The following is a 26,729-nucleotide window of genomic DNA, read 5'->3' as shown; positions in this document are numbered from 1 at the left end:
ATTGAGGTAATTACTTGACCTTTGTTTCTTTACTAGCCTGGGTGTCTGTCTCTGTACCCTTGTGCCAACAGTTTCAGTGTAGAAGCACCCACTCTGTCACACCAGTGAATATCTGCCTTCAAAGCTACCTTCTATGCCAACATATTGGCTGGGCACCACCTGTGTGCCAGCCAGTGGACTATATGATCTGCAGCTGAAAGATAGAACTTAGTTGTAAGGAGAGACACAGAACCCTGCTGGACAGACAACACACCCATATATGAAACTTATTTTAGAAAGATAGCAAGGAGGAGGAAATAGCATTCAGGTAGTGGAAAATACAGATTTGAAGAAGATCCTGATACCACCAAGTTTCTCAAACAAGTAGAACTGACTGGCTGGGATAAAAGACTCTTGTCTAAAAGGTATAGAAAGTGTAGCTAAAGCATGATGGCTTATGCCTGTAATCCAGACTGCTCAAAAGGCAAGAGATCTGGAGTATATTAGTTTGAAGAAAAAGTTAGCAAGACCCTTTGGCAACAAAAATGCTGGGTGTGGTGGTGCATGTCTATGATCTTACACAAAATGCAGGATGCCAATCCACACCAGCATAAAACGATACTGAAACATAGGTAAAGCAAAAAAAGACTAGAGCATGGCTCAGGTGAGAGACCCTGAGTTCAAACCCCAATACCACCTCCACCATCCCCCCAAAAAAGAAAATACAGCTAGATTGGGCTGGACCAGACCAGTAAGAATCTGTGTTTATACAGGTTTGCATTTTCTCTTTCATTTTTTTTTTCCTCTTCCATTCTGGATTGAGAGTAACATTTAAGCTACTGTCCTTTGCCCTTTTTCTTAACTAGCTTTCTCAGGCTTTTTCATTGCCATTTTTTGATGGCTTCAAGTGCAACTAGTAGTTTTCCCAGACCCAGTCTTCCCCTAAACAACAGCTAGCCTCTCTACTCCAGAGAACCCACTCATTGCCTTGTGCTCCTCATACTCCTTACTCTAGTCTTCCTCTCTAAACTAGCTTCCTATTTTTTCTGGTCTCCAGACTTCTTTCATCTCCCAGGTGCATCAAAGATCAGAGGAAACATTCAAGAACTGACACTTGAATTTTGGTCAGTGGCAGACTAGAGTGCCAACAGAAGATTGTTACCATCAGGATGCTAAGGCCAGAAACACTGGAGCATCTGCTTGATTATTCTTTATGAAATCTAGATTCTTTTTTTTTTTTGAGTCCGGTCATGGGGCCTGAACTCTGGGCCTGGGCGCTGTCCCTCAGATCTTCAGCTCAAGGCTAGCACTCTACCACTTGAGCCACAATGCCACTTCCGGCTTTTTTCTTTTTGCTTATGTGGTGCTGAGGAATCGAACCCAGGGCCTCAGGCATGCAAGGCAAGCGCTCTACCACTGAGCAACCTTCCCAGCCCATGAAATCTAGATTCTTTTTTTTTTTTTTGTCGAGGGGCCTGAACTCTTGGCCTGGGCGCTGTCCCTCAGCTCTTCAGCTCAAGGCTAGCGCTCTACCACTTGAGCCACAGCACCACTGCCGGTTTTTTTCTTTTTGCTTATGTGGTGCTGAGGAATCAAACCCAGGGCCCCATGCATGCAAGGCAAGCACTCTACCACTGAGCCACCTTCCCAGCCCCGAAATCTAGATTCTTAAGTGAAATCTCTCAATATTTCAGTTTTGACAGTAAATTCACATTTTAAAAACAAATACCATGTGGGTCAAGTTAAACATGTCACAATATACTACTTTGGGATTTTTTTTCTCACATCTATCTAGTCAGCCCCTGGGCCTGTTGGTTAATTCTAAACTTACCTCCCTCTTAATTCCTTTCTGTCCTCCTCATTCTGTTTTTGGTTCTTCCTCACATTATAGAGCTGTTAAAAATAATGACTAAATGCTAGCTACTGGGGAGGCAGAGATCCAAAGCATTATGGTTTGAGGCCAGCCCCAGGCAAAAGGTTTGCAAGACTCCCATCTCATTCATCAGCTGGGTGTCATGGTATGTGACTGTCAGCTCAGCTACAAGGGAAATGTAAATAGGAGGAGACCCTCTGTCCAAGCTGGCCTGAACAAAAAATAAGACCCTCTTTGAAAAACAACTAAAAGCAAAAGGAGATGGGGGTAGAGTGCCTGCCTAGTAAACACAAGACCCTGATTTCAAACACCACAGCTGCCAAAAAAAAAAAAAAAAAAAGTAATGAAACCTCTTAGTACAGAAAATTATCTATGATTATAACTTTTATCATATTTATATGAATTGAGGCCCATATGTTGGGCTTTAGTACATTAATGTGCCAAACATCTACTCAACCATTGATTTAACAACAGCAGCAGCAAACAAATCAAATGAGTCCCTCATCTAAAGAGTTTTTTGTTGTTGTTGTTGTTGTTGGTCATGGGGCCTGACCTCTGGGCCTGGGCACTGTCCCTCAGCTCTTCAGCTCAAGACTGGCACTCTACCACTTGAGCCACAGCACTACTTCTGGCTTTTTCTGCTTATGTGGTACTAAGGAATGGAACCGAGGGCCTCATGCATGCAAGGCAAGCATTCTACTACTGAGCCACCTTCCCAGCCCAAGAGTTTTTAAATACATGCTTTTTTCAACTGATTTAAAGCTGTTTATCCACAGGCATATCTGGAATATTTTAGAGGGGAAAAAAAGACTCTTCTCTGTCATGGAGATAATATAGTAAATAGTGAAGCTATATAGTATGAAACAATCAGGAAAGCTCCTTCTTGAATCCAAGAAAATACTGTATTGTTCCAGTGTGTTACACCCTGTAGATATTGTTCAATATTCATTTCAGGAGCTGAAATATCCAATTCACATGTTTTTCCCTCCCTTGGCCCATAAACACAGTACCTTGTGGTTGCTCATAAAGTTTATGTAATGCACATTAATTTCTTGTGTTCAGAATCTCTCCTCAGTATCTGATCACAACACTGGTGTCTGCCTCAATTTGAGTTCTGACAGTGGAAAAGCCGGTTTTTCTGCTAATAGCATTTATTTGGGAGTGGGAATAGGAGCAGAAAGTTCAAATGGTGGTACTTCAGCTTAATCCAGGCAAAATGAAGCCTTTGATAGGAGTACAGAATTGGAAAAGCTTTCCTTAATAGAAGGTGATTGATAGAGGCTGACAGCCTCAGAGCTGTCATCAGGACCACCTCCCAACCCTCCACGCTTCAAAAACTCTGCCAGGAGCCACTGATTTTTGCTATCATTGTGGGGTCAGGAATGATCATAAAACATAATCATTTTTTACATTATTATTTTTGCTTAGTGTGGTTTGGAACAATCAGTGATTTCAAAGGGCAGTTTCTGTTCTTATTGAGTAATGATTATACTTATGATTGATGATGTTACTGGTGTATGTGCTTGTGTGCATTTTCTGGTGATGTCGGCTGTCAATTCATTCATCTACTTTCACCTGCTCTATAGGAGTAGCACACACTGGCTGGGTTGAGAAGAACTGTCAGTATACCTGGGAACAGAGTATGTTTTATATACTCTATATGCTTTTCAAATTTTATGTGTGTATATGCTCAGAAGAAAGAGCCACCTATTATCTGCTTAATGTATTTTGCTAAAACATTGCCTAACCTTTAGGAGCTCATTACACTCAGGACTCCTCATTCCCATATTGATTTTCCTTTGTATTTGTAAATTGAAATGGAATGAAGAATTGAATTCTTGTGAGGGCTGAAATTAGTGGGGAAGAGGTATGTGTTACTGGCATGTGCTAAGAGAATGAGATAACAGGTTTATTTTAATATTAGCGGTGTTCCCCACCATGGCTTAAGAGAAACAATAGCATTGTTAAATAAAGTTAAACAGACACAAACAGAATTACAGGGAGAATAAACACAAACAAAAATTAAAATTCCTCTTATTTTTAAAAATTATAATATGTGACTCGATTAATCTTTGGCTCTGTAGGAAAGGGGTCTGTTTGATGCTCTGCCCATGAGTAAATCTTCATTCTTACTTCTCCCCCATGCCCTTGAGGAAGTAGCTCAATGACAAAGCAATGCCTTCTGCTTACACAAACAGCCCTTTTGATTGATTTTTGGACAGAATGAAGTAGATTCCTACTTCAAACTGTACAACATTTGAATGAAATAGGGATTGCCTTAAGTAAGGGACTTTGTGCTGTTAGAAAATACACAAGGGCCAAGCACCAATGGCTCACACATGTAATCCTAGCTGCTAGGAAGGCTAAGATCTGAGGTTCATTGTTTGAAACCAGCCTGGGCAGGAAAGTCCATGAGACTCTTACCTCCAATTAACCACCAAAAAGCCAGAAGCAGAGCTGTGGCTCCAGTGACAGTGTTAGCCATGAGTGAAAAAGCTCTGGGACAGCACCTAGGCCCTGAATTCAAGCCCCAGAACTGGTGCCAAAATACAGAAGAAAATAAATTGGGGCTGGCAGTGTTGCACATGCCCAACACTGCAACAAATTAAAAAAAAATAGATAATTTCTGCCTTAGAAATGCAGTCTTATAAGCCCTAGCATTAGCTTTTAAATAATTTGATTCCAGATGTTGTTGCATAAATGAAGATTTTTATCAGCTCTAGGGATTCATTAATTGGTTCCAACAGAACTTGGCATTTATTACCAATGACTTGGTATTTATCTTTTGGCTCACCTTCTCTTTCTATTTCAGATTCAGGCAATAGTGACAATTTTCAGTCAGTGAACCGTGTTAAATTCCCCTGAATAATTGGTTTGGAGTTCATTTTAAATCACTGTTGGTTTTCTCTGCCTATGAGTATGGAGACTAAGGTCAATTTCTCTGGATTAGCAGCAAATCAATCTTTGTATTGGACTTGAGTCTGTGTGTGTCTCCCACTGTATCCTGCTCTGCTATTCTGCTGCTGACTGTTAGGTGCTGATATTATCTGATTGGCTATGACTCAGTTGTCCCTGAGAACCACCTCCAAATGTTCCTCAGCTACACAAATAGCCTGTGTCTCTCTTTTAGTTCCTTTTTTTTTTTTTTATTGTGAAAATACCATAGAGAGGGGTTACAATTACATGGGCAAGGTAATGAGTGCATTTCTTATCAAGCATTGTTGCTTCCTCTTTGTTTCCCCTTTTACCATCCCTTCCCATCTCCCCCCCCCATCACCCCCCCCCATGCCAAAGTTGTAAAGTTCATTTTCAACAGAACATCTTATACATTTCATTGTTGCAATGGGTCCACCTGTATCCCTATTTAAACAATTTGTTTTTTCCCTTCCCCTCCACAAATTATACCAACATCAAATACAGTGAAAACAGGGGTTATACCATGGGGGAGGGACATACAAAGCAACAAAGAAATATCTTATAAATATGTTAGAAATAATAGCAAGAAAGAAAAAACATTTGACTCCTTACCTTTTAGTTCTTAAAGTGGTAATTCTGTTCAGAGGGACTTTGGGATCTCGGAATCTTGTGTTTAAAAATAATAGAGATATTTCTTGCAGTTATGCTATTTAAGATCTTTTATTATTTGTTGACATTTTATCTGGTTTAACTTATTGCCTACCAGGACAACTGAAAACAAGTGTGGTGATAATGGTAGCAGAACAGTGTGAATGAATGAATTGAAGACACTGGGCTATTCACTTGAAGATGGAGGAAATGGTGACTTGCATGTCATGTGTACTTAATACAGTGAAGGTTTCAGTTTAAAAAATGAATAAATTATTTGTGCTTTAGGGCTGGGAAGGTGGCTCAATGGTAGAGCGCTTGCCTTGCATGCCTGAGGCCCTGAGTTCGATTCCTCAGCACCATATAAGCAAAAAGAAAAAAGCTGGAGGTGACGCTGTGGCTCAAGTGGTAGAGCGCTAGCCTTGAGCTGAAGAGCTGAGGGTCAGAGCCCAGGCCCAGAGTTCAGGCCCCATGACCAGACCCCCCCCCCAAAAAAAAAATTATTTGTGCTTTCATTCCCTGAAATTATGACAAAGTTGGTATAACAGTCTTCAAATTCCCTGGCATCTTCAAACTCATGTGCCATATTGCTGCCTATAACCGTTTTTCTGTGTGATAAAATTGAATCTTAATTGTATCTGCATAAATTTGTCTATGACAAAGAAACTAGAACTAAAATGGTTTTAAAACCCTAGAATTCATTTTAAAAATAATTGTAAATGAATTAAGCATTATAATTCTTTCTCTTATTTGCCAGTTCTAGTATTGGTAAAGCATAGTTAACTGGTGCAGATACATAAAGACATCCAAAATACTGCAATTTATTTTTGAAACAGAGGGAAGTTTTACATGTGGAATGTTCCATTCAGAGTGACTTTTTAGTCCTGTTATCAGTCCTTTTGATGTTATACTTTTTATATAATTTCAAGAATATGTATTCATTTTAGTATATTGTGCACATTATTGATTATTTAGAGGTGGCTTTGAGCCCATTTTGCTACTAATTTCCATTATTTGTAGAAAATCAAGCCTTAAAGAGCAAGACACCAGGTACCAATTACTCTCACCTATATAATCCTTGCTACTCAGGAGACTAAGGTCTGAGGATCAAGTTTTGAAGCCAGCCCAGGCAGGAAAGTCCATGAGATTCTTTATCTCCAAAAAACAAAAGTGGAGGTATGGCACAAGTGATAGAGTGCTAGCTTTGAGCAAAAATTATGTCAGTGCCCAAATTCTGAGTTCAAGCCCCAGTACCAATACAATTTTTTTTTTGAGTTCAAGCCCAAGTACCAATACAAATTTTTTTTTAAAGTTAGGGGACGTGATTTTTTATTTAAAAGAAGCAGCGGCAACAGGCATATCTTATTGTGACACTGAGTCTATTATTTGATAATCTCTGTTTCTTAGGTCAAATTTCTTTTTTTTTTTAAACAGAAGGAAAGGCTTTATTACTTTTAAAGCTGCATTTTTAAAGGAAATAAAAGAAAAAAAATTATATTGAAGTATAAATGGCTTTTTATGAGTAGCAGTTTTTTTTCTTTGAATGTTTGAATTCCTAAATGCATATTCTTTTTTTTAAAGTTTTTATTGTAAAGATGCTATACAAAGCAGTTACAGTTACATGAGTAAGGTAATGAGTACATTTCTTGTCGACCATTGTTACTCCCCTCCTTTGTTTTTCTCCTACTATCCCTTCCCTCCCCAACCTCCCACACTCCTCCCACCCACAAAGTTGTAAAATTCATTTCCAACATAGTGTCTTATGAGTCGCATTGTTGCAGTGGGTCATTCTGTTCTTAGGTTAAATTTCTAGTTCTTCCAAATCTCATTATTCTTTGTAATCCAGATTTACATCTTTTTTTGTATGTGCCTATTTCTGATTCTGCATACTTACTTTTAAAAATGTGATTTGGAGCTGCATCCTGTGGTTTTTCCTTTTACATTATTTCTTAAGTCTTGTCTTTTATTTTTGGTGGCAAGTGATGACTACAATCAGTTTAATGGTTATAATGGGCTTAAATTTAAATATTCCCTCCTATTACAAAAGTGCCTTTATGACTGTGATGTGAATAAATTCTGGCCTTTAGGCAGATTTTTTCAGGAAAAAAAAAAGCCCTCTTAGGCTGTAAGTACTAAATGAACATATTTCTAGTACTTTGCAAAATGGAGACTATGATTGTGATAGAATTGTGTATCTAAAGGAAGGGGAGACATTGTAACAATGAGATGTGCAAGACACTATGTTGAAAACCAACTTTACAACTTGGTGTGGGGGGAGGAGTTGGGGAAGTGGGGAGGAAAGGGATGGTAGGGGAAAAACAAAGGAGGAGGTAACAATGCTTGATAGGAAATACACTCATTACGTTACTCATATAACTGTAACTCCTCTGTACGATATTTTTACAGTAAAAAATATATATGGGAAAAAAGGAAGGGGAGAAGGAGAAGCAGATGGAGGTATCCTTTCCTGTGACCACTTCCTTTGATCCTTGTCTAGTTGAGCAGTCCTTGCCTTTAACAACTTAGCAGAATTAGCTATTTAAATGTATACATGAGATCTCTGTAAAGGGGGAAATAAAATTATTGATTATACCAGTATCATTACCTAAAAAGAACCTTCTTCCAAGACAACATGCAAATTGTGTTTGTCTACAATGTTTATTTCCAATAAGCCCAATACAGCATCTTTGACATTGAACTATCAGAGAACTGTTCAGTTCGTAGGCAACAAAAGAAAATGAGTCCTTTAACAATTTGTGTGTGCATGAGTGTGTGTGTGTGTGTGTATGTATATATACACTCGTGCCGACACTGTACTGGGGCTTGAACTTGGGAGCTTGGGCACTGTCCCTGAGACTTTTCACTCAAAAGTTGTTACTCTACCACATGAGCTACAGATAGCAGTCTGAGTAGCTAGGATTACAGGTGTGACCCACCAGCACCCAGTGCAACTTACTTTTGAAAAATACCTTTTTTATCCTGTTATGGCTATTTCCATTGTGCTTTTGTTTTGCTTTTCAATAGAAGTTTTGAGACAGGGCTTTTGTTATGTAGCACTGGGCTGGCCTTGAAATTGCAATCATCCTGCATTAGGGCTTCCAAATGCCGGTATTATGGTATATACATACCAGTACCACCTGGCTTTCACTACACATCTTAGTGTGTAGAAAACACAGAGTTAACATCTGAGTTAGGTGGCACAGCTGCTGCTTTGTAAACGTGAAGACAGAACCAGCCTTCTGCCATCTTACTTTCTGTATTCAAGAAAATCCTCCCCACTCCCCTCTATCCTGGAGTTTGAACTTAGGGCCTGGGTGCTGTCCTTAAGGTGTTTTTTCCCCCCCAAAGGCTAATGCCTTTAGGCACTTAGGCACAGCTCCAGTTCTAGCTTTTGGGGTAGTTTATTGGAGATAGAGGTGACATATGCCCTACTTCCCTCCTGGGATTGCTGCTCAGCCAGAGCTGCACTGGAGCTGCCACTGCCACAGCTGGGCACACAGTGGGACTGGAGACACTTGCTGAGACACTGCCTGAAAGATGTAAAGAAGCACGAAGGACAACTTCACCCTCTTCTTGCTTTCTGCACTCCTGCCAGTGCCTTCTGTTGGCAGAACCCAGCAGCAAGACAGATGGCAAGGGAGCCTGGGAAAAGTACTTGCAGATCCCAATCTCCATCAGGACAGGCCAGAATAGAGAAATACAGGTGTGAAGTCTGAAGACCACTTACTGGCACATAAGAACCTTACATGAGGCCCATTGGGATGGTCTGTGTATTTTTCACTGAAAAACTCACCTGGGGTATTTCCCACTCTTTGATACTAGGATATATTTAACGATTATATGTTCTTTAAACTGATGCTGGTAAAATATTTCTGTTTGTGTTAGTAGGAGAAAGTAAGTACATTAAAGCTACTAGGAACTAAGGAGATGCAAGTAGTGAATGGGAAAAGTAAGAATAATCTTTATGGCATTAGGTTTGAATTGGAAGTGTTGTACACTCCTGATTAAAATAAATAAATGTCCTACTTTTAACCACTGAGGGAGCCTACTAGCAATGACATTCCAATTGTGGGGTGCATGAGGAAGACTCAGATCTTGGTTTCTAGTAGATACTATTAATCACAGAAAGAAGCCAAGACATCTTACAGAGAAGTTGCTTCTGTGTAAGGGACCAAGGAAGTATCTGGCAAGCCTAGAACATTATCAGAAGGCATGTACAAGCAGTAGTGAGAGTATAGCAAAACATCCCAGGAGCTGGCTCAAGTGGAAGACCATTAGTCAGATTTGGGGCAAATGGAACAAGAAAATAATGATAATGATTTTAAATATAAGTTTTTAAAATGTATCCATGAGTTTGAATATCCATAGTGCGGGGGAAAAACACCCAAGTGAGAATAAGGATGAAGAGAGACCCCCCCCTCCTTACACTCTAAGAAATGTAGAAGAATGATATTAGAAAATTACCTTTTGCCAGACATAGTGGCATGTGCCCATAGCCCTGGCTACTAGGTAGGGTGAGGCAGGAGTATCACTTGAGCCTGGGAGTTGAGGAAGAGAAAACTAAGGAAAGTTTTCAGGAAGCAGGCTATTCAGAGTCTCAAAGTTCATCCCACAGATTATTTCTAATTACAAAGGAGGAAAGATGCATGTTTATTATGATCTTTAACATTACCAATAATGTGAGAACTGGCATTATAAGGCTCCAAGTTCAATACAATGGGAATTTACACAATATCATATCCATCTTAGTACCTGTACTAGAAATGTTAACCCTAATCAAGAAATAGTTCATCTTGAAGGACAGTCTATTAAGACAAGGAAAGTGTCAGTGTTGTAGAAGGAAAGATGATGGAAGGTCAGTTGTAGATTAAGAAAAACATGTCTGCAGAACACATTTGTCATAGCTACTAAATCACATTTTGTGATTTTGGATTATGGCAGGTTTATTTTGTTTTTGTTGTTGTTGTTGATTGGTTTTTGTCTTTGTGATGGTACTGGCATTTGAACTCAGTGTCTAGGTGGTATTCCTTAGCCCTTAGTTTTTTCCACTCAAGTCTAGCCCTTTACCGCTTGAGCCATAGCTCTAATTCCAGCTTTTTGGTGGTTAATTGGAGATAAGAGTCTTGTGGAGCTTTTCTGCCTAGGCTGGCTTTGAACTGTAATCCTCATTCTCAGCCTACTGAGTAGCTAGGACTACAGGCATGCGTCACCAGCCTCTGGCTAGCCTTGTTCTTAAAAGATGCATGGCCAAATTTTTAGAAATGAAGTATCAAAGTTTCAACACCACATATGCACACACATGTTTGGAGAAAACATATATTCATTATTTCTATAAATATAACTAAGTACATTCATTATTTATCAGTTAACATTGGATTATATAGGAGTGTATAGATATTCTTTGTACTGTCTGTACGTTTGGATTCGTTCAGAATAGAGTTGACAAGGAAAAGGGAATAGACTGTACGGTTTCCTGTGTGTCAGTATTGTATAGATTTTTTTTTATTGTGAAAATACTGTACAGAGGGACCTATGTTTCTTTGAGCCTGGCTTACTCCACTTAATATAATTTTTTCGAAGTCTTTCCATTTCCTAACAAATGGGGCAATGTCATTCTTTCTGATGGAGGCATAGAATATCATTGTATATATATATATATATATATATATATATATATACCACATTTTCTTGATCCATTAATCTACTGAGGGGCATCTGGGTTGGTAAATATCCTGGGTTGGTAAATAATCCTTCAATAAACATAGTTGTGCTGGTAGCTTTAGTATGGTCTTTGTGATCATTTGGGTAAATGCCCAAAAGTGGGATTGCTGGGTCATAGAGGAGCTCTATGTAGAGTCTTTTGCGGAACCTCCATACTACTTTTAATGTGTTGCCTAAGAAAAAAAAAGGTTACCTGCTGACATTTCTAGGTGTACCACTAATAAATGCTTTTATATTTAATCTTGAACCATAGGAAGATCTTTAGAGATGAGTATATTTTAGTGTGAGTGAGACTAGGTAAACAGGATAAATGGTACACATACACTATCATCAGGCCTCAGGTACTAGGAAAGCCTCATGACTAGTTTCATCACAGGTTTTTCTCTGAAGACTTTGGCTCTCAAGAACATAAGAGGACAAACCAAAGCCTGCACCATACCTAACTTGTATAAGTGTTCCCAGCTGGGATTCATGGTAAACTTGAGTCCTTACAATTTAGATTCCATCCTGAACCTTGTCACATTGTGGGAAATGGTTTAAATGTTTTTCTCACTAGAGCAAGCTTCCTGACCGCGGAGACTATATTTTGGGACTCTTATATCCAGAAAATAGCAAAATAACTGGGTTTGAATTGGATTTATTTGAAAGGCAATGAAAACAATATGGAGGAGAATTTTCTGAGTTTTCAAACTTTTATAAAAACATTTGTCGGTCCAGAAAGATAACGGAATAGAACAGAAAGTATATTATGACTGATATAGCAGGGTTATACTGTATTGTGTTCCTTTATTGGATACTTAAATGTCTAGAACCATTAAAAGAAACAATATTGGTCACATAGGATAAATTTCTGGGGTTGGAGGCATGGCTCAATTGGTAGAGCACTAGCCAGTTAGTGAAAGTGGAGGAAGGTAATTAGTTTATGTCCCAGTCTCTGACTTGGGGGCGGGGAGGGGGGGGGTGAAAAAAGAATAGGGTAAATTCCTTTGTTTATTTTTAATTTTTAAAATTAGCTTTTATTAAGATGGTAGGATTTCATTGCGACAACGTAGATTCATTCAGTCTACTTTGTACAAGTTTACCCTCTTCATTTTATTCCCATATCTTCTTTTCCATATGGTGTCTGGTGGGTTTCATTATGCTGTCTTCATATGTATATATCAACATTTTTTCCATCCTCTCTATCCTCCAGTTTCATTTCCTTTCCCCTTCTCCACAAATTCCTTCATTTTAGTAGCTTTAGCCCTATGGAACCCAGCCACCATTATTCGTTTTGCAAGAGGTTACATGTATGCTACATACTGGAATATTACTCAGCCATTAAAAATAAATGAAGTATTGACACATGACACAATATGAATGAACCTTGAAACATTGTGCTAGGTGAAAGAAGCCACATACACTCTGTGGTTTCCGTGTAAATAAAATCTCCAGAATATGCACATTCATAGAGACAGAAAATGGGTTGGTAATGACCAACAGATAAGACACGGGGAAGATTGAGGAAAGACTGCTTAATGGATATAAAGTTTTCTATTGGGGTGATGAAAAGGTTCTAGAATAAATAGTAGGCTTGCAACACTGTGAATGTACTTAATGCCCAATGAATTTACACTTTAAAACTGTTAAAACAGTAACTTTTGTTTGTGTATTTTTTTGTGGATGTAAAGCATTTAATTTAAAAATGTTGACACTACAATATGTAAAATAGCTATTATAAATGCACATAGTGTATTCTATAGCTGCCAGGTTTACTTTTTTTTCTTTTTCGTAAGGAAACTGTAAGTTACACTGTGTTTAAGACTTGTATCTTCACCCTTGAAAAAGCCTACATTCTAGCACAGTGATGTATGGTCAGACTTAACAGCCCCAATTGTTAAACACTTGGATCAAGTCATAACCAGTTTTATTGCAAAAGGAGCCGTACACATTTATCAATTCTAGTACCTTAATAGCTACCCGACAAGTCCTTAACATACAGAAACATGCATCATGAGAAGCAAGAAGTATCACCCATCCCTTCTGCATATTAGCAACTTGTCACTCCTGAGCCCAGTGCGCACCACTGAGATCTGTGAACAGTCACTTTCCCATTCATCCTGAGTGAAAGATGGAATGACTTAAGTACAAATGCAACATATTATAAACAATTTCTTACCAAAAAAAGTCACATATTAAACCAAAGTATTTTACAGAATTTACTACAAAACGCCATAAAAACTGCCTTCACTTAAGCTCTCTCTCCCCGTGTCCCGCGAGCCAGCTGGATGTCTTTGGGCATGTTGGTGACTCTCTTGGCGTGGATGGCACACAGATATTGGTATCTTCAAACAAACCCACCAGGTACACTTCACTAGCCTCCTGAAGCGCACTGATGGCCGCACTGTGAAACCTCAGGCCTGTTTTAAAATCCTGGGCAATCTCTCTCACCAACCTCTGGAAAGGCAGCTTTCGGATGAGAAGCTCAGTGGATTTCTGATAACGACGAATCTCTCCAAGAGCCACAGTGCCAGGCCTGTAGCGATGGGGCTTCTTCACCCCGCCGGTAGAGGGCGCGCTTTCCTGGCAGCCCTGGTGGCCAGCTGCTTGTGGGGGGGCCTTCCCATCAGTGGATTTACGAGCAGTCTGCTTGGTTCAGGCCATTTTCTCTCACCCAAAGCCGACGTTTCAGGCCGTTTTTCGGACCACCGCTCCGCCGCTGTTGCCCAGTGAAGAGCTCCAGTTGGCGATCTGAGGGACGATACTACCCCAATGAACGACCAAACCGCTCTGCGCTGTTGTTTGTGTATTTTTTTTTTTTTTACCACAATTAATAATCAACAGCAAGCCAGTGCTTGTGGCTAAGATCTGAGGTTCCCTTTCAAAGCCAGCCCAGATAGGAAAGTTAGAAAAACTCTTATCTCCAATTAACCAACAAAAAGCTAGAAGTGGGGCTGTGGCTCAAGCGATAGCCTGCTAGTTTTGAGGCAAAAAGCTCAGGGACAGCGCTTAGGCCCTGAGTTCAAGGAGTAGCATGTGTGTGCACACACAGAGCAAGCCCTGTGTGTAAAAAACAGAACAAAAAACAAACAAAAATTAAAAACCACGGGCCTAGGCCAGTGAGACCAATGTGGTAGCTCACACCTGTAATTAGGTTGATCAATGTTAAAGGCCATCCAGGGCAAAAAGACAGTGAGACCTCATCTTAACTGTGATCTTAGCTAGGTAGGAGGCATAAGTATGAGGGTTATCATCTCAGGCTGGTCCAGGCAAAAACATGAGATCAGATGTGAAAAATAACTACTGCAAAAAAGGGCTTGAGGTGTGACCCTAAGTCATAGAGCACCTGCCTAGTAAGTGGAGGGCATCAAGTTTAACTTGGGAAATGAAAGATTCTAGACATCATTGTTTTATAAAAAAACAAAGACTCATTTTCACAGAGTATAGTTAGTTACTCCAAGGCTCTGTATCAAGCAGATTTCCGGGTTTAAAAAATCAAAACCACTTGGGATATTGACTGGTTACTAAAGTGAAAGAAAGGGGTAGGTTGTGTGTCTCAGCCATAGAGCATGCCCTTAGCATGCATGTGGCCCTTAGTTCAATCCCTAGCACAATAAAGACATAAAGTAGTTGGGATAGGTTGAAGATACATTGACTTTTTTAAGCTACTGACAAGGAGGGCCATTTCTGAATATGTCCCTCTGTGCCACTGCCATAATCCAGGCACGGGCAAAGCACTAGATCTGGCTGACTAGAGCATTCCTCTGGTGTTCCTGTAAGTAATCAACAAGCTAGAAGCTCCAGGAGGTCTGCTCACTTCCTAGACTACTGCTTTCTGAGTTTGTTTTCTTTTCTTTTTTTCCTATATTTGGGTGCATGTGAAATCAACCGTCAGATTTTCATAGGCTAGAAAGTCCCTCATTGGGTTTTCAATAAAGTTTTTGAGTTTGTCAAGTTTGTCAAGTGACCATATGCAGCCAGAGTCCGTGGTTTGTGGTCTTTGCTTGCTAAACTTTTTCTTTCTGTGGTATCTCATGAAAGTTCTTAATTTTCCATGATACACCAGAGTGGTGAAGGTTGAGGTTAAATGGAATGGACAGGCAGACTGCTGTATGCTGTAGGTTCCTATGGTAATACGTGGTTGAGTTAAGGACAGAGATGAGAACAGGGTAAATAAATAAATAAAAAAAAATCAGGTGGGTACTGGTAGCTCACACCTCTAATCCTAGCTATTCAGGAGACTGAAATCTTAGGGTAGTGGTTTGAAGCCAGCCCAGGAAGGAAAGCCTGTGAGACTCTTATCTACAACTAATCAGAAGAAATACAGAAGTGGAGACATGGCTCAAATTTTAAGCACCAGGCTTGAGTGAAATTGCTAAGGGAGAATGCCCAGACCCTGAGTCCAAGCCCCACTACTGACACAAAAAGGAAAGAGAGAAAAAGGAAGATCCCCATGTTCTTGTTTGCAATCTGCTTTCCTATGCATGCTTTTCTTAGCCTTAATATAAAGGAACCAACCATGACTTATTTGTAGAATACTTCCCTGAGTGGGGCTTGCACTCTGGGCTTGGGCACTGTCCTTGCGCTCTTCAGCTCAAGGTGAGCGCTCTACACTTGAGCCATAGTGCCACTTCTGGCTTTCTAGTAGTTCATTGGAGATAAAGAGTCTCACGGACTTTCCTGCCCCCGCTGGCTTTGAACCGAGATCCTCAGATCTCAGCCTCCTGAGTAGCTAGGATTACAGGCATGAGCTACTGGCGCCCAGCTAATTTTCTTTTTTTTTCTTCTTGTCATGGCCCTGGGGCTTCAACTCATTGCCAGAGCTCTGTCTCTGAGAATCTTTTGTTTAAGGCTAGCTCTGTACCACTTGAACTACAGCTCTACTTCTCGCCTTTTGTGTGTGTGTGGTTCAGGGGAAATAAGAGTCTCACAGACTTTACTGCTTAGGCTGGTTTTGAACCACTATCTTCAAATCCTGAGTAGCTAGAATTACAGATATGTCTGAGTCACCAGCACCCAGCTTCCTGAGTCAGTTTTCAATGTGAAAAAAAAAATATGTTTGGATCAGGTGGCTAGCGATGAAGCAAGAAACTAGAAAAGTTCTATACCTCAAAATAATTTCTGCAAAGTGTTGGTGAAGATGTGGAGAAAGGGAATCATTTACATACTGTTGATGGAAATGTTCATTAGAATAGTCTCAAAAAACCAAAACAGCCAGGCTCTCTCCTCTCTGACAAAAACAGAAATATCACCTACCAGCTATCTCACTTCTGGGTGTAGGTCCATGGAATTAAACCACTGAGTTGAAACAATCCTGTCACACCTATGTTCACTACAGCACTGTTCAAAATAGCCACAATATGGAATCGGCTTCAGTGCCCATCATGGATGAATGGGATAAAGTGAATGTCATATACACACATAATTTGAATACCCTGCAATCTTAAAAAAATGAAGACAATGCTGATACGACAACATTCATGAACCTACAGCTTGTCATAGGTGAAATAAGTCAGGTGTAGAAAGACAAATATTTCATTATCTCACTTAGATATGAAATGTAAGAAAAGTTAAACTTTCAAGGGCTGGGATGTACTTCAAGCAGAAGAACGCTTGCCCAGGAAATATGAGGTGTTCAGTCCAATCCCCAGTGCTAAAAAAAAAAGTAATTTTAAAGTTAGATTTACATCAGTAGAGAGTAAAATGATGGTAAGATATTGGTCAATATATAATGTTCACCAAAAGGTTCAAGCAGAAAAGAGTTTATTAGAAAGAGAGCAAACTGTTAACCTGCACACGATGGAAGGTGTATAGGGGGCACAAAGGATGCAGGGGAAGGGAAAAGGCTGCAAGGGACAGAACTAATGATGGAGATTGGCTATATAGGGAGAGGGCAGGGAGGGGGTGTGACCAAAGCAAAGGGTGGGAGGGTGTTACCACAGCAATGACCTCAGAGCCTTGGGCTGTGTGTGTGTGTGGGGGGGGGGAACCTCCCACTGCCCCCAGGTGCGCCATTATGTTGGCTACACCAGGTGCTGAGCAGGGACTTCTAGGGAAGTGACCACATGTGCACAAAGGGAGAACAAGGGAAGGGGTAATTTTTCCCAGGCAGACCTAACATATACAAAGGTTGTTTCAGGCAGAGGAGTAAGATTTCAAGATCTGAAGAAGGGTGACAATGGTTCTCATATTTTGTGTATTTCAGAGTTGCAAACAGAGTAAATATTTGGAAATAAGTATTATTAACTGTAGTCACTGTTTTGCAATAGAAAACCAGAACTTATTCGTCCTCTGTAACTGCCAACTTTGTACCCTTTGACAAAAGTCTTCCCTTTCCCTGTCCCATCCTTCAACTTTTTTTTATTTTTTTAATTTATTTTTAATTTTTATTTATTTTATTGTGAAAATACTGTACAAAGGGGTTACAATTACATGGGCAAGATAATGAGTACATTTCTTATCAAGCATTGTAGCCTCCTCCTTTGTTTCCCTTTTCCATCTTTTCCCATCCTCCCCCGCGCCCCCCACCCAATCATCCCCGCCCTCAACTTTTTTTTTAATATCAAGATTTTTACAGTATTTTCACAATTAAAAAAAAGATTTAAAAAAAAGTTTTTTTGTGGTGTTTTTTTTTTTTTTTGAGATGTGGGTCTTACTCTGTAGCCCAGGCCAGTCTCATGCACTTGAAGTCCACCTGCATTAGCCTCCCAGTGCTGTGATTACAGGTGTGTACCATTATGCCTAGCTCTCATATTAAGATTAAGATGATTAAGATAATTTTCACACAAGAGCTCAAGCCAGGAGTGGAAGCATGGTTGGAGATATATCTGGAATATGAGGGCAAGGAGCAGAAAGAGGGATCTGAGTGTGTTGTGTAGCAGGAGCAGTCCAGGAACAGTCTGCTAGGAGGCTTAGGATCTGCCCTCACCTCCCCCAACCACTGCTCTGACAACTATCACCCCTGATCTGATGGCAAAATTTATAGCAAACTTCTGAAAACTAGAAAGGACACAAAAAGGTAGTGTGTGAGAATCTGTTGTGAAATAATAAGCCAAGGCCTCCTTATGGCTCAGGGTTATTTTGGCATCTTTGACTTTGAGATTCTTTACATTAGAACTTTTGATAAGCATGAATGTGTCTCAAAGTATAGAGTTGGTGTTTTGAGATTTTAGTTTGTTTTTTGGTGTTCTGACATTTTGGTACAATCAGGTCTAATGATCAGTTTGACTATTTAAATCAATAATCACTTTATCATAATTCTATCCTGGCTATTTGGAAAGAAGAACCATTTTGTTAGTTTGCCAGGTTTTACTGTCCCTAGGTAAATTGAACCCCATCCGTTATTCTAAAGTTTCCATAAAAACTTGTTAGTCGGGCACCGGTGACTCACACCTGTAATCCTAGCTACTCAGGAGACTGAGAGCTGAGGATCACGGTTCAAAGCCAGCCTGGGCAGGAAAGTCCGTGAGACTCTTATCTCCAATAAACCACTAGAAAACCAGAAGTGGTGCTGTAGCTCAAGCAGTAGAGTGCTTGCCTTGATCTGAAGAGCTGAGGGATGGCGCCCAAGCCTAGAGTTCAAGCCCCATGACCGAGAAAAACAAAACAAAACAAAAAACTTGGAGTTGTTAGGAGTGTGCAAGGTAACAGCATCATTGAGTTTCTGAGGCTATATATTGGACAGTCCCATTGCCTACCATTTTTGTTGTTTTTCCATCTGATGATCAAACCCAGGGCCTTGTACATGTTAGATAAGCACTTTGCCATTGAGCCACATGTATAGCCCTTCTACAATTTCTTGAACAGAAACAGAAGTAATTCTGGGCTTTATGATCCATAATGTCTTCTGGCATCTGCTCTTCTTTCTCAGAAATCTTCATCCCCCGCTCTCCAGCTGTCCTTGCCATTCAGTTCATCCCCACAATTGTCTGCACATCTGTCTCTTGATCATCCTGTCTCTTCTTGGCATTTATCATTTGCTGCCCCTCACTACCATAAACACACACACTACATATACTTGAAAGCAAAACCCAAAGCTAGTCCCACCCTAATATTTGTGTTGGGCGCCACCATTCTCCCTGTGACTGAACTTCTTTCACAGTTAAGCTCTTCCCCCAAGTGACCTGGATTCCTCATGCCATAGCCTTTCTTACGTACTCAGATCCCTTTTTATATTGTCACCATTTTCATATGCACTCAACTGCAGTGATTATACCTTTCTTTTTCTCTTATTTTGCCCTTCAGATTTGCTCTTAAACACAGATCTTATTTTGACAAGCTGTTGGCAGTAAACTGTCCAGGTCTCTATCACATCTATCCCATTGTCAAATCTTTCACCTTGTTCCTGTACCCCCATGAGAACCTTCCACTTATGCCAAACTAGTTCCAGTCCTCCAAGCTTGTCCACTTGCACTCTCAGAACTTGTTCACATTAGTGGCGTACCCACAGACATCTCCCTTCAACTTCATTGGAATGTTGTGTCACTGTTTTCCTTCTGTGCCAACCATGTACTTTTTTTTTTTTTGGTCATGGGGCCTGAACTCTAGGCCTGGGCGCTGTCCCTCAGCTCTTCAGCTCAAAGCTAGCGCTCTACCACTTGAGTCACAGCGCCACTTCCAGCTTTTTCTGCTTATGTGGTGCTGAGGAATCGAACCCAGGGCCTCATGCATGTGAGACAATCACTCTACCACTGAGCCACCTTCCAGCCCCGTACTTTTACTCTTTAATTTATCAAAGACTTGTGACTATAAGGATCTTTAGTCCATACCTCCTCTGCATTCATTGGGGCAAGTAGAGAAACAAGCCAAACAAATGGAAGCATCCAAAATAAGAGCCCATTTCACCAGGATCAGCCCAGGCGACTTACCAGGTGTCAGTATGGGCCCAATAATACAAGGAGAGATAGCAACCTCAAGTTCCATGTGAAATTGCTTCATTTTTAAGTTTTCACATAATACCTTAAAGGTAATGACTATCAGAGAAACCTACTCCCATAAGATTACAATGTAAAAGTCATTTCATCTTCAGCAGCATAGATATGAAATGTAAACACAGTAAGTAGACTAATAGAGCATAGAGTAGAAATTCTACCTTTCAGGATGTCAAGGTGAATTTTTCAGACAACTAAAAATCAAATACTCATCCTCTTTAGGATTTAGACAATAGGAAAAAAAGTATGCTGATGTTTATTACTCTTTCCTCTCACAGACAAATTTAAGAATAAATGTGTTAATTTTTATATCTAGTTGCCTTTAATATCTTTTATATTATGTTCTTTATTATTTGTTTGGTATTTTATAGGCCTTTAATATCTTTCATTTTCATTTTATGAAAATGCTCAATGAAACAAAATTCTAAATGGAATTTTACCAGCCTGAAATTGAACAGTAAGTCTTTAGCATGGGTATTAAGTCTTGAGTCTGTGGATTGGGCTTTTGCTAATTGGATGAATGGGAGAAGGTCATAGGAGAAACTGAAGCAGCTGCCCCTTTGATAGGCTGAAAACATACACACAGGAGGAAAAGGGGGGTGGGGGGGGGGAACAGGAGAAACTGGCCTAGGCAGGTGTGCAGTGCATTCCCACACAGGTGCAGATTCCAAATGAATGATTATTTATTACATTTGGGCTTCGGTGACATGGTCATCTTTCATCCACTCATCATATTTCTGAGTCCCTTCTATGGAGCTGCGCTGAGGTCTAGCTTCAGAGTTCTACCGTCAGATTGCTTAAAGTGCACTGTGAGGGAGAAAGAACCATTGAGCCACAGGGATGCCTGTAGAATGTGATCTGTGTATCTTGATTCCTAAATGACCAATTTCAAATACCAGATAATAGTCGTAAGAGAGCAAGACTTTTTTGGAGCTTTCAAAGCTCCAAAAAAATCCTTCCATCAACACTGTGGGAAATTTTTATTCCAGTCTAGTCTGTCCTATATTTGTTGTGAGAAAAGCCAGGCATGTCCTGTCGCTTAAAGAAGAAGCGGCTTTTCTGAGTATCCACCAATCAACTGAGTCAAAGTCCAGAATCATCATACCCCTTTTTCTGTGTATAATGTCCTATTATTCTTGGTTGGGTTGTTTTTGCAAATACCTTGACTAGTTATTTGATCGTAGATCAACGGAGAAGAATTAACAGTACTTTATTCAACTCTCTGTATAAGGTTGTATAATGTAGATCCTGGGATTCAATTATGAAATGACTCCAGTCTTAGAAGGCTAGTCTTGTTCATGATTCTCTGGCTTTAGTACTCACCTGGAATGATTTTTAAAATGCAAACCTCCAGGCCCTACACACGGAGAAACCAATTCAGAAGATCTTAGGCTTTTGCGGTATGATTTGATTTTAACAAGTACTCCCAGATGATCCTGAAATAGGTGTGCTTGGAAACTCTTCTTTAAAAAGTTGGGTTCTAGTTTTAAGAGAGAAAAGACAGTAGATAAACTATAACTGTAGAATAGGGCTAAGTGCCAAAGGGTTGCAGAAGTTTAAGATCTAGAGAGCTCAACTCTAGCCACTGTGACTGGAAGGCACAAGAAGTTAGTGCAGAAAGTGCAGAAAGCTATGTATAGGATCATGGTAATTTTAAATGAGAAAGGAATTTCAGGCTAAAGGAGTGGAATGAATTGAAGCACTGAGGCAGGGAAAGACAGTGTGTCTTGAGGGGCCTAGATCACATCATTTCCAAGTTTTAGTGGTTCTCCAGAGCCCTAAAGATGAAGTCCAGGCTCCTTAGTAGTTTGAGCAGTTTCCCTAGCTAAACAGGATCCACTAGTCTCAGATAGAATCTATTTTTTTCCTCCCTTAGATCCCCCTTCCTTGGTCACACTGAGTCCTTGGCCCTAATATACATGGTCTTTCTTCTCCTTCCCCTGGGGATACTATGGTATAACCTTAGGGTACCAATCAACTCTCCTTTCCTAAATTTTGGAGACTTGGCACATATCCTTAACCTCTACCCAGAACACCCACTCTTCTCTCTAGTTCTCATTTCCCTGTGCTAATATTTTTGCCCTCAGATTTCTACTTTAGATTCATGGCTTTTAGCATAGCATACGCAGTCTTCTGAGGATCTTGTGGGAATGCAGACACAGGTTGGTTCAGTGAATCTGGGAAAATGACTAAGATTCTGAATTTCCAAGTCATTCCCAGGTGTCACAGAGTGGATGCTGCTGCTTCATCAATAACCACTGATTGGAGAGATTCTACACTTCCCTATTTGGGCAGTACATCAGAATCACCCAGAGAGCTAAACAAATACTGATGTCTTTATAATACTGATTTAGTTGCTCCAGAATATAGTAAATTGAGATTTCAGAGTTTTTTCCCAGGGAGTTATCATGTTCAAATTTAATCACTGCACCAGGAATTCTCCTCTGACCTCTAAGTCTGCTTTATTATAGACACCTACACGTTGTTCACCCTATCACACACTGACTTGTAAATGCCTTTGTCCCTCACTAGACTCTCTGCTACCCGAGTAGAGAATGTGTCTCGTTTGCTCCTGAATTCATTCATGAAGAGTTTATGGGGCAGGTGTTGTATACGAGTTGCTGAAGATACAAAACAAACTGGACCTGGCTCAGAGAATGTATTTACACAGTGACTGATATGGTGTAGACCCTTACTTAATCAAATAAGTAAAGCAAGAGACTCGGCAAGGAAAAATGGGGTGAAAAAGATGGTAACAAGTGAGAGCAGAAGTCACTGTCACCAATACACTGGAATGCTCAAAGGACTCTACGCCTGGATCTAGATCAAAACTAGGAGTGGTAGGTCAGTCAACCATAGATTGTCAGATTAATTTATCTACAATATGGGGTTGGAGATATGGCTTAGCAGTAGAGGGGGAAAGTTCAAGTCGTTGAACAACCAAAAAAGATGTTTTTAATGTAAGGACTTTTTAAAAACATTTTTGGAAGGAAGACCAACCACAGAAGGGGAAAATGTGTAGCATATGTATATATGTACAGAAGGAATTAGCTGGAAACTGCAGGAGAATTTAATTCTAAAGAAGTAATTAGACAGGGCTAAGGTATCACTTACCTCCAAAATGTAAAATGCCCTGGAAAGAGTCCATGTGCAGAGTTCTGCCTTATATATTCTCTTTTATAGAGGCTTTCTCACTATCACACACTACTTTAACCCCATCCCCCAAGGAACTTAGAGTTCTTTAACTAAACTCTCATCAATGGTAGTTACAGGTTTTTAGGAACTGTAACCCTTACATTTAGGGAAAGGTAACCGTACCTGCATTATGGCACTGATTTGAAAAATAAAGAGAAAGGAGCTTGAAAGATATGTCAGTAAATAAATAATAAAAAGAGAAAAAAAACCATAGATGATAAACCAATTTTTTAAAAAATCAGTCACACAAAGTAAAACAGCTGAAATGAGAGAAGAGAGTAAGTGGTTCCCAGGATTTTGAAGAAGTGTACCTAGCCCCCTTCTGCAGTCCCAGTGGCTTAGAATAAATTGTCCCCCTCCTCAGAAATACTGAGGAATCTACTTTCTTCTACACAGAGCTTTCTTCTACAGAGAGCTTTGCATTTTGAGAAACAGCCTGTGCTCTTTTTATACTTCAAGATTCTTTCTTAAATGGATATATTTTTTTTCTATATACTCTTCAAGATAATTTCCCACATACTTTAGAAATCTATTTCCAATCCTTTAAGGTATTGACTACAAATTTTTCTGATATATAAAGCTATCAATTCATTTATATTGTTTCCTGAGTGGTTAGGACTCCCCAATTTCACTTTATATTAAAGTTACATGTTGAAGCAGACATTTTTCATTTCTCTCCCCACTTTCTAGTTACAGGCCTTAGAAACAAAATGATACTCTCAGGAAAAAAAAACCTTAAAAAACAAATATCCCACTCCAGCCCCAGATATATTCATCACACTGTAAGTACCCAATTAAAAGTTTAAAGCAATACTAATTCATGGCAAAATGTTTTAGTGCCTATAGGTATAATTGTGTTTGACAGCTGTCTCTGGCATTCCTGTTGGCCATGCTCCCTAGCAGAAAAAGGGTTTCACCCTGGCTCACATTCAACCTTAGCTTTTCCGCAAGGTGCTGAAGCCTCCTAGGAACAAGTTCATAAGTCACTTTAGAAGAGGTTTGAAATACTAATTCACAACTGTTGACAGGTATGAATACCCATCAGCTTGGAATGTCTCACCTATTCAAAGTAATTGAGCATCCTTGAATATAATCTCTTAAAACTAGAAATGTGAAACCTGGTTGCTTCAAGCCAATAAAGAGAAAATGAGATTCCCACAACAATTTAGTCTCAAGATGTAAACACATAGTCACTCCACCCCACCCCATCCTCCACATAGCTGTAGCGTTAGGCTTGTATACCCATGTGTGTATGTTTTTGTATGTGTGTATATATTAGAGACCCCTTGAGTGCCTAAAATGCAACTGTCATTTGTAGATTTTTTTTTTTCAAGATTCTTGAGGCACATATCTGGCTCATTTACTAACAACTTTCTACAGAACTTATCAAAGGCCTTTTTCCAATTATAAAATTGTTTACACATAGAGAATGATAAAAATAAAAATCTACCCTTTATAAATAATGGTTATTAGCACTTTGGGACCATCCTTCTAGTCATTTTTCTGTGCACATATATACTATATCTACATGAATTCTCTTGTTTTTTTTTTTTTTTTTAACATTTTGTAATCTATCATATATGCTGTGGGGTTTGATTTTCCCAGTTTCTGGAGTCTAAAACTTTGTCTTTATGTATTTTCTAGCAAAGTGACTTACAACTCTTGAAACTTTTTGCAAGTATATATGTATCATATCTATCTACATAGCCTCTTACTTGAAGCAAGAATAAACTTTCCTAAATTTTATTACGAGGTAGATTTTAATTTGAAAGTTAGGAACTCTAAGAAACTGGAATTCATAAGCTTATTTCATACAGTCCCCACTGTAGGAAGTACAGTCTTCCATACCATAGACTGTATGCCAATGGTTATAGAAAACATTTGAGAAACAAATTGTCTCTGTTTTGAACATATACAGACTTTTTCCCTTGTCATCATTCCCTAAACAATGCAGTGTAACAACATGTAGCATAGAAATGTAGCATTCATTACTATGATTTTAGGAATTATAAGTAATCTAGATAGGATTTAAAATTGTAGAAGGCTGAGAGTATAGTTCAGGCCCTGGGTCAGATCTCCAGCAAAACAAAAGATAAAGTATATGGAAGGAGGTGCATAGGTTATATGCAAACCTTTAAAGATGTGTTGCACTTTTCCAAAGGATAGCCAAAAAAAAATCAACTCCTTGACCAAGTATGCTTTGGATTCTCAGTGCTATACTGGATAAGGGAGGATACAACAGTGGTCATTACCCTCATGGGACTTATGTCACAGTTAGGGTGAATGGATAGAAAGACAGTAAACATACACAAGTAAAATCAGTACTAGTTGGGATACAGTCTACATAGTCAGAAAGCCCTCTGAATCTCCACACTCTACAACAAAACCAGTTCCATGTTACTGACTTTATTACATTGGTAAGATTATCATCATCAAAGAGTGGTTTGAATAACATAAGAATATTTAAGCAGTTATAATAGGTACCATTCACTCAAATTCATTTTTGTAAAATAGTCTCTGGTACTTGTAAACTTGGGGTAAGTGAAATGTTATGGAAGATTCAGATCTCTAAAAAAAGAAAGCTGCTGTTTTCCTACTGCTTCCTATTGTGAGCTGTCTTCCCTTCCTGGTGGATGGTGTTGGCCAAGTTAACCAAAGCTATTGATTTGATGATTTGTAAACTCTCATCTCATTGTTCATTGGTGCTTTGAGTGAGGGAGAAAGGATGAGATCTCTGCTTCTGAGTCATCCCCCCTGACTCCAACTCAGCCTTCTACTTTACCCAGTTCCCATTATGGAACAGAAAAGGCTGCTTAAGGCCTGGTTTATTTACCTAATAAACTGGCTCTTGTATTGCCTGGGAAATGCTAGAATTTTTTAGCCAAGAAATCCTAGTAACAAGCAAACAGAGGTCCAGCAGTCAGGTCTGAAGAAACAACAAAATGAAGGTCAGCTAATATCGCCATTCTTCCCCTTCCTGGTGGTCATGACAGCACTGGGGTTTATTTGAAGATCCCAGACGGCGAATCATTGCTTGCATTGTTAGCTGCCCAAGTATTTTAGACTGTGCCAACAGTTTCAGATATTAATGTATTCTAGAGATCAGTGAATGAAGAATTCCTCTGCACTTTTTTTTTCCTTTTTGAATTTTTTTCCCCTTTCCATACACTTTGTTTGCAGTCTCTTTGTCTGCTGGACGTTGCTGGGCATTTCTAATGAGAAAGCAAAGAATTGTAGAAGGAAAAAGGCAAAGGGGGGAGGAGGAGGGAGAGAGCAGTGGAGAAAAACAGGGCAGGGCGTGTTTAGCACTTTAACAGTAAGGTGACATTTTTACAAGCTAGTCAGGTGCACAGGACTCATTGGGGAAAACAGCCTTGGCAAGGCAAATTCAGAGCAGAAAGCCCATTTGGGGCAATGTCGAACTCATTGATTAGCTGCCTGCAACAAAAACGCACTTTTATTTCTGAACATCATTTTCCCGGCAGGAC

At 39.6% G+C, this 26,729-nt stretch overlaps 1 protein-coding gene and 1 pseudogene across 2 annotated transcripts in view; one reads left to right on the top strand and one right to left on the bottom strand.

The window, feature by feature from the left end:
- The window catches only part of Stx8 (syntaxin 8), a 252,024-nt gene that overhangs the window by 153,564 nt on the left and 71,731 nt on the right, over nucleotides 1-26,729 (top strand). The gene's annotated exons all lie outside the window — the stretch shown is intronic.
- On the bottom strand, nucleotides 12,910-13,780 carry LOC122118799 (annotated as a pseudogene).

Source organism: Dipodomys spectabilis, unplaced genomic scaffold (assembly GCF_019054845.1).
Source record: "Dipodomys spectabilis isolate Male_0828 unplaced genomic scaffold, ASM1905484v1 ptg000004l, whole genome shotgun sequence".
NCBI classification, from domain to species: domain Eukaryota; kingdom Metazoa; phylum Chordata; class Mammalia; order Rodentia; family Heteromyidae; genus Dipodomys; species Dipodomys spectabilis.
Note: the sequence above shows the minus strand (reverse complement) of the source record. Positions and strands in the feature narration are given on the sequence as shown.